This window comes from Oculina patagonica, chromosome 4, assembly GCF_052425735.1.
Source record: "Oculina patagonica isolate OP01 chromosome 4, crgOcupat, whole genome shotgun sequence".
NCBI lineage: Eukaryota > Metazoa > Cnidaria > Anthozoa > Scleractinia > Oculinidae > Oculina > Oculina patagonica.
This window is the reverse complement of record NC_135761.1, coordinates 57,146,749-57,161,428: the sequence shown is the minus strand read 5'-3', so window position 1 is coordinate 57,161,428 and position 14,680 is coordinate 57,146,749. Positions and strand designations below refer to the sequence as shown.

Sequence of the window (14,680 nt, the reverse complement as noted above, 5' to 3'; positions counted from 1 at the left end):
TGAAACGAAAATTGCAAGCTCAGCAAGAATGTGACAAGGCACAGGATACATGTCACCGCGCCAGGGGAATTACCTGCTTATAATCTCTATTTATACTTGCAAAAGTTCGTCGGAGAAATAGCTCTAGAGACCCTGGGAACGAGGTTGAATCTACTCTTTGGGGTTAAATGGACTTCTTTTTTTAATGCCATTCATTAACTGGTTTGGGTTTATTTTGGTGAACATTCGGAACAAAATAAATATTTGCATGTGTAAGCAGGAATTTATCCCGCCAGGCATGTGGTTTAAAGCAAGAGATGACGCTGAGAACGAAATTTATGTCACGCACACTCCGTGACTCACGCAAACACGACTTGTGTGTTCCTCAAGTGACTGCTTTTCTGAAGATTTTTTACTGCGTGACGCCGTGCCTTTCTAGCCACAGAACTGAAAGAGGTGATCAAACATTAACCGCACGGTTAAAAACTGCCTAAGTTTCTTGTTTTTCATGATCTATACTCTTGTCGATCATAACTTTCAACAAATCAGCACACCAGAATTATCTCAGTAAATTGTATAAAAAGCAAATAAATCAAGAGAAAAAAAAAGATCTACAATATTATCATCGAAAACGGAGTAACTGCAGAATACCCCGCCACATCGAGCCCTTTACTGAAAAGCGGTGGCTACGCGGTCCGCGGTACGCAGTGAGTAATAAATACAAGACTGGAAGTTAATATAATTTTATACATTGTGTCTAGATACCCGGCAGCCGGGAAGTGTTTTCAAAATACTACATACCCGGCAGTCTGAAATTATTCTAGAATAGCTACAAAACGCTTGAGCGTTCGGTGACGAAAGTCCGCCACCGATGTAACTTCCGGTGTGACACTTTAGTGGCGTGACAAAGGTGGCACGTGGTGTTGGTTTTCGTCGCTTCCAACGCTAAGCCGTTTAGCCCACAGAAGAACTTCGTCGCTTCCAACGCTGAGTTCGTTTTGGCGCGAAAACCACCTTTGTCACGTGCCACCTTTGTCACGCCACTAAAGTGTCCCACCGGAAGTTACATCGGTGGCGGACTTTCGTCACCGAACACTCAAGCGTTTTGTAGCTATTTTGTACTACTTTGCCGAGGCAATTGTTGAGGCCTTAAGTTGGAAAATCGCTTGGTATTTCTACATCGACATCTCAGCAGGTTCAAATGGAAATTTTGATGGAAAAACGGGAAGCATTTTTGACTGCCGGGTATGTAGTCTTTGAAAAATCGTGCCCGTGAGTCACATAAAGTTCGTACAATTTGTGCAAAACCAAACTGACATTGTAAAAACTCGCTTGGTATTTCCGACCGAAAATTGAAATACTGAAATACTCTCGGGAGCTAGGTTTCAATGATCATTTTTGTGGATATTGAATGTATTGATTATTCATGAATTTTTGACTGCCGGGTATCTAGTCTTTTGAACAACCGTGCCCGTGAGTCGAGGATTTTATAGTACGCCGAAGCCAAGAGAATTCGTCCACAACAAAAGCAAAACATTATTTAGAATCGCTTCGCATTTCTCAGTAAATATCGAATACTCTCGCAGGGTTTCAACTTCAGTTTTTGTAGAAATTATTCTATAAGAGTTGACACCGGAGTCAGAGTACGAATTTTTTCTAAGTGTCGAAGAATCAAGATTTTGTAGTATGCCCGAGCTCGAAAATTTCCTCAAACACAAAGCCAAAACTATAATTGAAATCGCTTGGCATTTAAGCAAAGATCTATAGTTTTGAGGAGGATTGGATTGGTTTTTCCGTGGAAATTCTAGAATAATTTCAGACTGCCGGGTATGTAGTATTTTGAAAACACTTCCCGGCTGCCGGGTATCTAGACACAATGAATTTTATAATTATTGTACTTTCTTTATGAATTATTTAGGAGTTTTTGATATAATTAAAGATTAATTCTGCAATATAATGAGAGAAAGACTGCGGAGAATTTATTCTAAAATAAAATGTGGATCGGAAAATGAGAAATATTCCTGAAAGCGCAACTTAGAGACAGCCGAAGCAGGGAAAATCAAAACGAAACCAATTTCACTTCATGGCGGAAGTTAATAACCTAGTACTTTATTTTAGTACTCCGAGCCTGAGTTGATCATTCATCTACGGTAAACCTTTAAAAATCACTGTACACATACCTTACAGCTTGAGTTCTTCACCAAACAACTGACAATAGTGAATATTTTATCCATCTGTTGCAAACATTCCACGCACAAGAAGATTCCTTCACAGTCAGCACAAACAACACCCTCCAGATTTACTCCACCCAGTCTGCATCGGTTAAATACCCAAGGAAGTTTGTCGCACCCTCCCCTCCCCTCCTCTTCTGAAGCTACCTTCTTGGTTAATCACTATAAATTTGACCCGGTTTGTTTTTTCTCCTTTTTTCCACAATCGCCGAAGGAAGAAAAAAATAAGCGAGAACTTCCGTGACTCAAGGGTAATGTCTTGGAATCGCCGTAAGTAACAATTACTATGGTGCTCGGTGCTGGGGTGGGGTGGGGGTACGGTCAGCGAGTTCCTTGCACTTATCCCTCTTTTCTCGCTGTTCCCCAGCTTACCCCGGGCGGGCAACTAACCGAACGACTTGAACAAGCTACTAGTCTACTCCAAGGGACGGAACATAATTATTTTCTATGAGGGGAGTTATGAGAAATATTGAAAAACAGCTGACAGCGCGGCGAGCCTGAATTGTTTGCGACACGGATGAGTAAAAAGAAAAATGTTTGTAGAGAAGGAAAGAAAAATCCACAGGCGCATAAATTTAAAACTGAATTGTTTGCCAAGGGAAATTTATTATCCATCCACCCCTTCTAAACAATGATGGTCCTTCCGTAACTATAAAAACCGTAGAAGGAAACCGCGCGCTTAGTAGAGACCAAGTGAAGTATCCAAGTGCAAGACATTGAGTAACTAAATTAACTTAAAAAACAAAAAATCGTAGTTGTGATGTTTAAATTAAAGAAGAACCACTTATCAAAGGTACGAAATACAGTCGAAAATTCCCGAGCGAGTGTTTCTCAAAAGTGACTACATGCATGTCCTATGAGGGTGTATGAAGTACATGAAATAGTTTAGGTGGCCGGGCTCAGACAAAACAAAAAAAATACTCTTATTTGCTACTCAACCTCAGAGCAGAGTAAAAAGTTAAATAACGCTCTTATTTCCCACATCAGATTAAAAAGAGAAGCTTGCGAGTTTGTTTGCAGTACTGCAGCAGCACGTGTCTTTGACAAGACAAAATTTACAAGATGCCACGGCTGTCATCGACAATTGAAATTGTAAAGGCCCCCAACACCATAGAAAAACACCCCATCCAGAGACCACATCTCAGACGAAAAGCCTGACAATGAAACACATACCCGTATAGCGGATATATGGTAGCGGCTCCCCCGGCCATTTAAATACATCATGTAACCCACCACCTTGGTTCGACTGTATGCAGTTTGGATGGAAAGAAGCGCATGGCACTGACAGCGGTTTACTAACGTCGATAAAATGATGCACGAGTTGGCGGAGAGTGCAAACAGGACAACTAGCCACTGAGCAATACTTAACCAACTTTGCTTCCAACAATTTTGTATAACATAGGAAAAGTATAATATTTGGTCGTTCCGCACAAACTGATTTAACCGGCGGCCATACGATTCTTTTTCTTTTAGTAAAAGGATGGATATTCTGCGGGACTCAAAGTTCCTTTAGCCAACATCACAGTTATGGCTGTCCTAAAGATGCTCGACTTTCCAAAAACATTGCTCAAATATCTTAAAAAGTTGCCCCAAAATTCAAGAGTTGCTCCAAAACATCCAAAACGTTGTTTTTGAACTTTTCTTTTAACTGCAACAGAAATATCAAAATATTTTGTTGAATTGTAACGATCCTGAAGATACCAATGACGTCATGTTTGCTGATGAATTTTAATGTTAAATTATCCGAAAGTTAAAACATCTTCTGAACTTTCTCAGAAATCTTCTGCAAATTGCGTTAATCTTCGGAGAAAATCGAAAACATTCTCGGAAACTGGTATGGCCTTCGAACAACACTCGGAAAATCTTGGGAAATCTTCGGTCTTGAAATTGCAAAATTACGAAAAGTTGCTCGAAAGATGAAATTAAAGTTGCTCAAAAGTTGCCGAGCATCTTTGGGACTGGCTTATGGCTTGCCTGTGTATTTGGCACGATCATCCACGCGCGACTAGCAACGACAACAAGCGGCTAGGCTGATCACGTTCGCGGCTTGGTCCATAAAGCACTGGCGCGAAAACTCCCGCCAGATGCGTGGACTATATTTGGCGGATTTCTAATGAACCTGAACCACGTATGTACCTATATAACTCTGCCAGAGATGATGAATTATTCCAGATAACGCGAAAACAATGGTCCTGGTTGTTCAAAAGATAGCGGTTAACGGTACTTGAATCACTTTCCAGTGGATTGTGGGCGAGGAAGTTGGTTTTGTTATTTTTTGTTACAGTTTACCAATGGGTAGTAGATAAATTACGAAACCCCCTCCACTCCACAGCACAGTCACAGCGCCTCCAATTCTTCCACTTGCAATATTCTTTCTAATAACGACATGTCAGGAAGCCACTGATCGAGCATCGTGGCTTCTGAGTGGCCAGGTTGAGTTTTCAAGGTTATTACCCAGGGAATGGTGAGAATCTTGGAGAATTTTTGTGTTGGTGTGCTGCCTGGTTCCTTAAATCCTTTCCCTATTCCAGACTAAAATAAATTATTTCCCATTTTTTTCAGTTTAGATCCTTAGCTGTTTGGACCCCTATTATAGGCCAACTTTGCGAAGAAAACGATGTTTGTAGGTATTGGGTATGGTGGGGATAGAATTTTTAAAGGAAAATTTCTGAAGGCAAGTGGTGGTGCGTATACCAATTCCTTTAGACTAGCCTATGTACAGCCGCCCGCTCTCCTCAAGAGCGCCACAGGCTACTTTAGTCAGCTCATTAGCATCTTCTTTTTTTTCGGCTTTGCCCCAAAAGATACAGAAATAACTCTAACGGAGATCATTTTAGATTTTAACCCCTAACGACGATCAGCCCCATCACTTTTATATGGGAGGTGTGCCTCGCGTTTTTCAGTCTTCAACAGACGACTGCCCAGAGTTACATTCTACAGGATGAAATCAAGTTGATGTTAATGTTGTGAATGTTATATGTTTTCAGTACAGAGAATCAGACGAAATCGCCCGTTGAAAAGAAAGTCGCCCACGATAACTGCACCGCTCCTTGTCACGCCCATTTAACGAGGAAACCCCACTCAAAAACAAAATGCTTAAATTGGGTGAAGCACAACCCAATGTTTCCGTTGTCAAATATTTTCCCTGAAACTTGATTTCTGAAATATTTAATTTCAAAAAAAATTATACCTTTCAAAAGGTTTTATAGTTCAAACGTGAGGGATGCGGATGTACAGCTGGTAACCATGCAATAGTGTTTTCTGATTTCCATCAGCATATGTTTGTAAAGGCAAGTGAACGTACCAGCCTCCCAACACGAATTAATTCTTCAAGCATTATTTATCTGACTCAAGCTGGGGTCGAACTTCGAATTTCTTACGAGTCGAATTTGATTACAGTTTAGGTTGATCCCAAATAGTTCGACTCATGCGGAGATCGACGTTTGTTCCACACACTTCAGTCCACTTCAGACGAAATGAACGCGTTGCTCGATCCTTACAATTAGTAGAACGTAACTGTGACAAACGACAAATGTTCAACTTCTTTGCTCCGAAAGCAACTCGACTCCCCAAAGTGGCGAGCTTAAACGGAATTTAATTTTTAATAAATTTTGAAATTAATTGATATACAACAGTGCATCAAAATTATTTGCTCTAAGAACAATCCGTACATAATTCTATTCGGATGTAACTTCTTTTCAATTATAACTTCTTTTTAATTAGTTTTATCTTCAGTATTCTCTCTCTGTACAGAAAATTTTTCCTTAAGTTCAGTTGAATGGTTCCACATATACATCTAATTACTGTACAGGTTTTAGTAGCGAAAGTAGTAGTGAGGGTATTAAATCCGAAAGAAACAAGGCTTGTTACTTTAGGACCTTTACGGTAAATTCGATGAATTATTCAACGCGAGCCTTGGAAAGTTTGAGGCCTGAAAATAGCGCAAAACTTTGCTTCTTCTAAATATTTCCGCATCTAAATTTTAAGTTATCTCGAAACAACTAAGGGTATTCGAATTTTTAGGACGTGAGAAGTAACAGTAACAAACTGTTAAATTTTCAAATGTTCTTTATTTATAAAAAAAAAAACTTTGTTTGTTTACATTTTTACAAAACTACTGTTCATCTTTGAAGTACAAGGTATTAAACAAATAACGTCTGAAACTATGTCAAATAAAAGTGCAAATGCGAGAAACGCAAAATTCGCTCCCAAGCGCTTAATACAAACACACCATAAAATATTTTGTTAACTCATTATAAAATCGTTCGCTGTTATTTCGTGCACTGATCTGCTAAGCGCACAAACAATAACTTGACAACAGAAACCGTGCTCTGCGTTTGATACAAAGCCAGATCCACACTAAATAATAAAATTCTTAACTTGTTCCACGGAAAATTTAACTTTGCAAATCGTTGTTAATAAAATTCTGAAATGTAGCTCAAAGTATTTACACGAGTAGCTCGCGAAACAATGCTATCGTGTGTTATTGTCAAGTGTTAAACTATGACGTCACGCAATGTCTTTGTACGTGGTACAGGCACGAACAGTTCAAGTCACGTGACACTGAAGACAATCAGTCCTTCTGCCAGTATCAACTTTCTTCACTAAGTGAATGAACCTGTTATTACCAATACTAGTAATCAAGATCAACCTAAATCAGTGCTTGTGGCACGATTGATCTTACCCTGTGTTCGTCAAACAGTGGATTGCCCGATGGGCATAGAGTCCTCAGATTAGGACTGGATCTTAAGTTCTCCAGCAGACCATGCAAGTCACGTCCATCCATACTTAAATTTTCAAGTTGTAAACATTTCATGTTTGGAAAGAGGTGAAGTCGCTCGGTAAGTGGAGAAAGACTACCCCTCGCGTTAAAACTTTTGAGAACAAGTTGTTTTAAAGTTGAGAGTATTTTGTTGAATCCTCCAACCAGCGCCTCCATTTCCTCCACTTGCAAAACGTTCCATTCACCCCAGTTATCTCGAGTGTTCCCAAGGACGACATTTTAGGAAGTGTCGGCCAACCGAGCGCTGCAGCTACTGCTGGAGTCAGGCTTATGCCACTCAGTTCCAGTACCTTAAGAGTCTTGTGTGTGATACTAGAAACCAGTTTGTTTACTGCTGCAGCACAGCAGTCAACTAAGTTAAGGTAAAGACCGGTGATGTTGTTAAATCGTGCTAACACACCAGCTAGTCTCTCTGCTCCAGGTGATGTCATAAAACAAGCACAACAGGTGCCGCCAATCTCCAAAGAGCATGTACTGGGGTTTGGTACTTGTTCCAGGAGTTCACATATACCGTCGCCGCACTGCTCAAATTGAATGATTTTCAAATGTTTACAATTTCTGACAACTGCGCCAAGATCTTTGAATAAGACTGCATTCACAATTTCAGAACACTTTAAAGATTTTAAGAATTTCAAACAAGACTGCTTTGAACACAGAGTTGCATCGAGTGATGGAGCAGAAATCTCAATAGTTTCAGTAAATAGTCTCGCATGGTTATCACAGTACAGGGACAAATCTGTTATGTAAAACTGAGTTTGGTTATTAGGGAAACGAAGAATGCCATTAAAACCACACCCTGTACATCTTACAGTCTTCAATGTTGTCAGAAAATCTCCAATTAAGAGAGCCTCACACTTCTCAGTTATTCTCAGTGGGACATGTAAGCAATCAAGAAACTCCAGCAACTCATATATTGTCGAGAAATTGTTCGCTGCAGCAAAATATCCAATAAAATCACAAAAAAACGAAACGCCAGAAAAAGAAACTTGATTTGAATGTTTCATCTCTGGTGCAAGCTCTAAAAAACATCTTTCAGGAGTAACCCGTACAATCCCAGCTGTGCAATCTAACCAATGTCTCACCAGTTCAGCTTTTGATTGAACTTCTCGAAAGGAATCGAAAACCAAGTCACTGAACCTCTTATGCCTGTCAGTGACGTCACACAGTGGCACGTCTGTCTCGTTTTCTACATCTGGTATTGTCTTTGATAAATCCAGTGTTGGGTCAGAGATTCTGACTGATGTCAAGTGCTGAAAAACCTTCACTGCTCCCTCGTCAGACAAACCACAAATAAACTGGAAAACATTCTCCAAGGCCTCACAATCCTCTAAGGTGCGGGCGTGCTGTTCAATTCCAGCGAGATTTCCTTCAGGGACACATCTGTAGGTGATGTACCACGCCGCTAAAAACTCCTGAATGCTCTTGTGAATAAAGGACACCATCCCTGCTGGTCGAAGATTTTCTGCGTACTCGGTAACTTGAAGTAAGCCAATAATGAGACTTTGTTCACCAAGGAAAGCACCAGACAATTGGTCATAGTCAAACACATGATCGTCATTCAGAAGACATTCTAAAGCTACCTTTCCAATTTCAGCCAGGATCTCTTTGAAGTCTTCTACTTTGCCAAAGCGAGCAGGAGACTCTTTGCCCTGATTGTAATACAACACGTACTGGACGATCGCCAAATACAATTTTGTTTTGGTTTCAGGAAAGCTCTTTAACTTTCCCCTTTTCCACAGCGTACAAAAGAACAGAAGAAGTAACGGAACCCTTGCCATGCCTACCAGCTTTCGTCGGAAAAGATGCGAAATCAGCTCTCTTGCTTCTTTTTCGCCGCCAAGCATTCTTTTCATAAAAGCATATCTGTCGCCTGCACTAAAACCGGTGATCTCAGCATGCATGTCTTTAAATTCTCGTAGCTCGTCAGCTTTGGAAATTCGAGTGGTTATCAAGACACAACAGTTTCTCAGTTCATTTCCTCTGAATATCTCGTAGATTTCGGAGTTGCTGCCGCAACGATATTCGTCGTATCCATCAAACACCAGCAGAACTTTCTCTTGATTCTTGGTGATGTAATCAAGCAGGTTATCTGTGAGATGTTTCTCCTCCCGTGGGAAAATGGAAGAGCGACTTATAACATCTTTGAGGCTTTGGCATTTGGACACTTCTTTGAGATTAACGGCAACCAAAAGCTCAAACTGCTTCAGGACATCGTTCTGTTTGTTTCCCGTCTTCTCGTCATCAAGTCCAGCCCAGTCCACAGCCAGTTTCTTGACAAATGTGCTCTTTCCAATCCCCGTCTGTCCTTGCACGAGTATCCTCTTTGGTACAACACCGCTCTTGTTTGCAGTGAACACATCTGTGTAATGGCTCAGCTCAGACTGTGATGACCCAGCTGGGGTTTGTTCCTCTTTCACCCAGGACAGTCGAGTGTAGATCTGATGAATATCCACAGGAGATGTTTTAGACCACACAGAGGTGGGCACCGTGGCGGTTCTTTTGTAATGCTCTGCAAGTTTATTTCGACAGGTGTTCACATCGAACGCTTCCACTGGAGTAGCACCTGATCAGAGTAAATAAATACAAAAAGTAAGACAACCAGCGCCTATTAAGCTAACAAGACAGGTATTGATATAATAAAAAGCGTTTTTTTTTTATTTAGCTGAAAATTTTTCCCGAAAAACGCGCGCTCTTATTAGCCACTTCGAGATAACATGACATTTAACAATAAAACTGTTCCCGAAAAAGTCTCCGAGCCCACAACATTGCACATTTTTTTTCAGCCTCCATGTCAGGCGCATATGTTGTTTTTGAGCACGCGTTTGGGAAACACGAAGGGCGCGAGACGGCCACACGTGGCCGTCTGTCGCCTTTCGTGTTTTCCAAGTACGCTCCCAAAACTACTACCGGCGCCTACTACGCAGGCGAAATTTATAACGTCAGAGGGTAACAGAGCACTGTTATCCACGAATGTCGACAAGACCGCCGCTGTCATATTGCATCTTCTGTTCTGTTCTTAGTGTGTATACTAAAGCATAGACTAAAGTAGACTAATGAAATTACACGCGACTTTGGCAATGAATTAACTAATCACACTTTATAACAAGAAAATGTTGAGAAAAATACTAGTTTTGAAGCATAAAATAAAAACGTATCTCCAAAATACCTCTACCTTTGGTAAAGACAATAATATTTTTTCTCATCGTTTATGGTCTAAGCGGACAAAGTGAGCAAAGGAAAAGCCAGCGAACAAGCGCGCCTGAAGAGCTGAAAATTGGGCAGAAGAGGGGAGGGGTGGAGAGCGAATCTTCCCCCATCCCGTCTCCCACTTCTCCTCATTTTCCATCGATCGCTCGCCAGCCCGCACTTTGCGTTTGGAAAGGAATCGACTGCTACACAAGCTAGGGCGCAAAGAACAACGAAACGCTACGTCACGTTACAGTACAAACGGGATGTTCTTTTCTGTAACTTAACGTCCAAAAAACAACTGGAATATGTTCGAGCAAATTTGAGCAACAAACTAACAATACAGCTTGATACATTGTGCTGTAACAATGCAATGCTGCGCGGAAATAAAGATCCGGTTTGAAGCAAGCTAATCAATCAAACAGCAATCTTTAATGTGTTACTGAAATGTTTGTGTACAAGTAATGAGGCAAGCGGAAGAGTGGGGCGAGAAGTGTTACCTTGGTAGTTTGGCCATTCTTGAAATACAACAGGATCGTTCAGAATGTTGGCCACAACAGAAGCCGCCATGACACTCGCAAACCTTCCCCACTCATCACTTGAAGGTTGACTGTCATCTGCATAGTCTTTGATGCCTTTAACGACAACCCATTCTGTCTTAAGGTCGTGGGCTGCTGCAAAAACACCTGTTATCATGTGGAACAATGTAATAACGCTGGCGAATGATAGGCAAGGAATGTGGAAATAAATAAACAAACTTTCTATGCAGGGTTACTATTCCAGGCGAAACGGGTCATAATAATTATCCTTTTTAAACATGGTTAACAACAATTGATATATTTACAGAGAAAGCCACATTAGCTCAAGCTGGTTGTTATACGGGCCGTCTATCGAGGTCGAATTAGAATTTGGAAATGTTGAATTTTCAGGAGGGACGAAAACTGGAGAACCCAGAGAAAAATCCATGGAGCAAGGCGAGAACCAACAACAAACTCAACCCACATATGGCAAAAGGCCAGAATCGACCCCAGGCTACATTGGTGGAAGGCGAGCACTCTCACCACTGCGCCATCCCTGCTCCCCTATTACTATTGCAAGCGAAACGGTTCCTAATAGAGATACTTGTAAGATTATTAACCCAGGGTCAAAACGTGCTGACAGCTGTTTCCGTTATTTCTTTATAACATGTCATGTTACGTTTGATGTCGCCATTTTTAGAGTGTTGTAAGTGTTGGGATTTTCTAACAACCTTGAAATTTCAACGCTACTTTTAAAAAATTCGCTACTTTTGGAGTTAAGAATTTCATTTATCAGCAGAGAGAACGTTTAACAAAGCATCAGTGTGACAAACTATCAGTTCAAACTCTAACCTTCGCCTTCCAACTCAATTGCAAGAGCTTCAGGGCATCGCTGGATTATGTCCTCACCAACCGCCTCTGGTCTACTCAGCACTTCACCGTCACAGTGTACTCTCACTTCCACAGCATCTGGGTTTGCTAAAGGTGCGTTCCAGCCATCAGCTGCATGTCTGATGAGGGTGCCAATATCTCTGCTCGCAGGAGTTTTGTAGACAGGTGTTGTTAACTTTGAAGACACAACCACATCTCCTAGTTTGACTTTTCCACGACTCAATCCACTGCAGGCACCAACAGAAAACACAGCCTTGGGTCTCAGTACACTGACTGCATTTTTGACAACAGTTAAAGAACCACCAGGAACTGCAGAACCTTTGGAGCACTTCATTAATGCAATCTTCAATTTCTTGTTACCACCATCACCCATAGAGCCAAAGTACACAGGACCAATGTCTCTGCAGTAACTCTTAAAGGGTTTCTCAAGATAGTGAAAGCATCCTAAGAATTCACAATCCTCCACTGTCAACAACAGAAAATCGATCGGGAGTTCAACATCATTCCAGTCCTTGAACCTTCCAGGAAGATCCCTGGACTTTGGGACCTCAAAGCTGAGCCGTGGTGGACGGTTGTCATTAAAGTCCTGGGTACCACCATCCGTACTGGTTTGATTTTCTGTCCCTGAAAAGATAATACAGTATAGTTAGTGTACTAAAGTGACTTCATAGCACACACATACACACACACAAAACAAAATGTTACAATAAGGAGCACTATCATATACTGCAACCCTGGTCAAAGCGTCTTCGGATACAGCAGAACCTCTCTAATACGGACACCGAAGGGACAGAGCAAAGTTTAAGTGTCCACATTAGAGAGGTTGTCACCATGATGACATCTTGAAGTGTTTAGTAACTAAAATAGGGCCCACACTCGTCTTGTAACTGCATTTAAATTGATTAATATGCAGCATTGAGACACACTGTCTATAGGTAGTTAACATGTACAACATTTTACATCTCAGCTACATTGTACATATACTACAGATACAGTACTAATCACTGTTTTAAAACCAAATAATCTACAACCCAGTGCTGCATGTTAAATAGTAATAAATTCCCACTGGGAGCCCCCACTCCCAAACACCCCAGGTTGGGAAAATTAAAGACATAGGAATCTGAGGAGAACCCAGAGGCGGAAAGGAGTGGGAGCTAAGGCACAAAGGTTAGCCATTGCTGCAGAGAGGAGGGTGGGGTGACAATCTGATGCCTGGCATCCATTTAAACGAAGAGAAGAATAAACAGGAGAAAACAAGCCTATTTATACTAAACAAGCCAAAAATTATGCACAGTTGACTCCCTTGAGAAAATATAGAAGCGGGGCGTTCTGGCATTCCGGCGTTCCGGCGTTTAGTACTAGCCGGTTTTGTTTTGTTTGTTTGTATGTTTGTATATTTGGTGGTTGGTTGGTTGGTTTGTTTTACTTCATTTTATGCTAAAAAGATACATAAAATAAAAATAAACCTGCTTTGCCCACAAGTGTGAGTTTGGCTTGTTTAGGATCTGGGGTACTTTGGCTGGGTGACAATCTTCTTTTGCCCTCTGCTGATTTATCTATAAGAAAAAAGATTATAACTAATAACTATAATTTTAAAACGCATTGTTCCCTACTAAGACAGTTGACATAGATTGGGGGGTGGGTCATGTTTTTTTCATGAGAGTTTACATGTGCTGCAGAATGTTTCAAGGTGGATGGGGTGGAATGGGTCTGCAAAATAAGTGTGGTACAGTTAGCCTGCAGGCAATAACTTGGATTTTGCATGGTAGGGGGGGGGGTGCAATAATGAAGGGGGGTCTGGGGGTATTCTCCCCCACAAAATTATGAAAAATAGGTCCCAGGGGGGTACTCTGGCTTGTTAATGACGGGGATGATCGAAGGATTTTTTTGGGTTTGAAATTTTCAATTCCGGGATTTTTTTGGCAAGTATTTTTTTGGGTGACTTGATTTAGATAGGGGATATTTTTGGGCTCCGGAAACAAACTAAAGTGCCTTGGCCCTTTTATGGTATGATGAATAAACAAAATGAGCATTCTTTGTGTTATGTCATTGCCGCTCCTGGCAATTTAGGGGTAATTTGACCAGGGATTTTTTGAGGGGTTATTTTTGGTCCAGGGATTTTTTTGGGTAATGTCGGAAGACTTAGGGATTTTTTGGGGTCCTGAGTTTTGCCTCCATTCAATCATCCCCGTCATTTACAAGCCGGAGTACCCCCCTGGGAAATAGGTTATCTGAAACAGCATTTCGTGCGCTTTTAAGACAGTCTGTTAGGAAAATAAGGCAGGTTAAAGTGAAGGTAACAACGACAATAATCCTGGTACATTTTTAAATTCAAATCATATGTATGAGAACTTCAGCTACAATGTACTTTATACAATCATGTACATTAACATACTAACTAAATAACCTTTACTGAAAGATATATTTCAGTTAAGGTTAACTGTTTTTTCCCAGCATGAAGTATCTACTTACTCAATGACGTGAAAGAAGAGACACTGTTTGACTGAGTCAGGACTGTCATTGGCAGTGGTAGCCTGGGTGAAGAAATATTCTCACTGCAAGGCTGAATCAGATTTAAAAAGAACTTGTAAACAAGATTCCAAGCGAGATCACTCTCAGCTAGCTTAATAAATAAAAGCAACAAAGTATGATCAATCCTAGCACGTTTTTGTGATGATCAATACAAAAGATAATTTGATACCTCAACTCCTAAGTGGCTGCGTCCTGGAAAAGTCTCACCCATAGGAAGACGTGGATCAATAAAAGTTGTTGTTCTTGAATTGTGGTCAATGAAATACAGCTACAACACAAAGAAAAACACTTATGAGTGAATGCCACGCCCAAAATGGTGTTATGTGTATCTCTGAGAGCTTCTTCAATGACTTCAAAATGTACTCATGTAACTCAGTGTACTTTGGTTTTGCATTCAACCATTTTTTGTTTTGAATTTTGATCAATTGTCATGCAGTTGATGAAATTACATTTGTCTGTATAGTGATTGACTGTGTGATTCACAAAACCACTCTTACTATTAAACGGAAACAAAACTCTAGCTATTTACTGTTTTAGTTTAATGCAGGCTGCTTTAACAA

General features: G+C 40.8%; 1 protein-coding gene and 1 pseudogene across 2 annotated transcripts in view; both read right to left on the bottom strand.

Moving 5' to 3' along the window:
- LOC144650834 (NLR family CARD domain-containing protein 4-like) overlaps positions 1 to 14,680 on the bottom strand; it is a 56,638-nt gene that overhangs the window by 34,539 nt on the left and 7,419 nt on the right. The gene's annotated exons all lie outside the window — the stretch shown is intronic.
- LOC144648613 (uncharacterized) overlaps positions 6,862 to 14,680 on the bottom strand; it is a 29,717-nt pseudogene continuing 21,898 nt past the window's right edge. Inside the window, exons 5-10 of the transcript XR_013569715.1 lie at positions 14,290 to 14,388; positions 14,061 to 14,151; positions 13,055 to 13,144; positions 11,550 to 12,212; positions 10,680 to 10,865; positions 6,862 to 9,556 (exon numbers count right to left, since the gene is read on the bottom strand). The product of XR_013569715.1 is annotated as an uncharacterized LOC144648613 (transcript). The remainder of the gene's footprint in view (positions 9,557 to 10,679; positions 10,866 to 11,549; positions 12,213 to 13,054; positions 13,145 to 14,060; positions 14,152 to 14,289; positions 14,389 to 14,680) is intronic.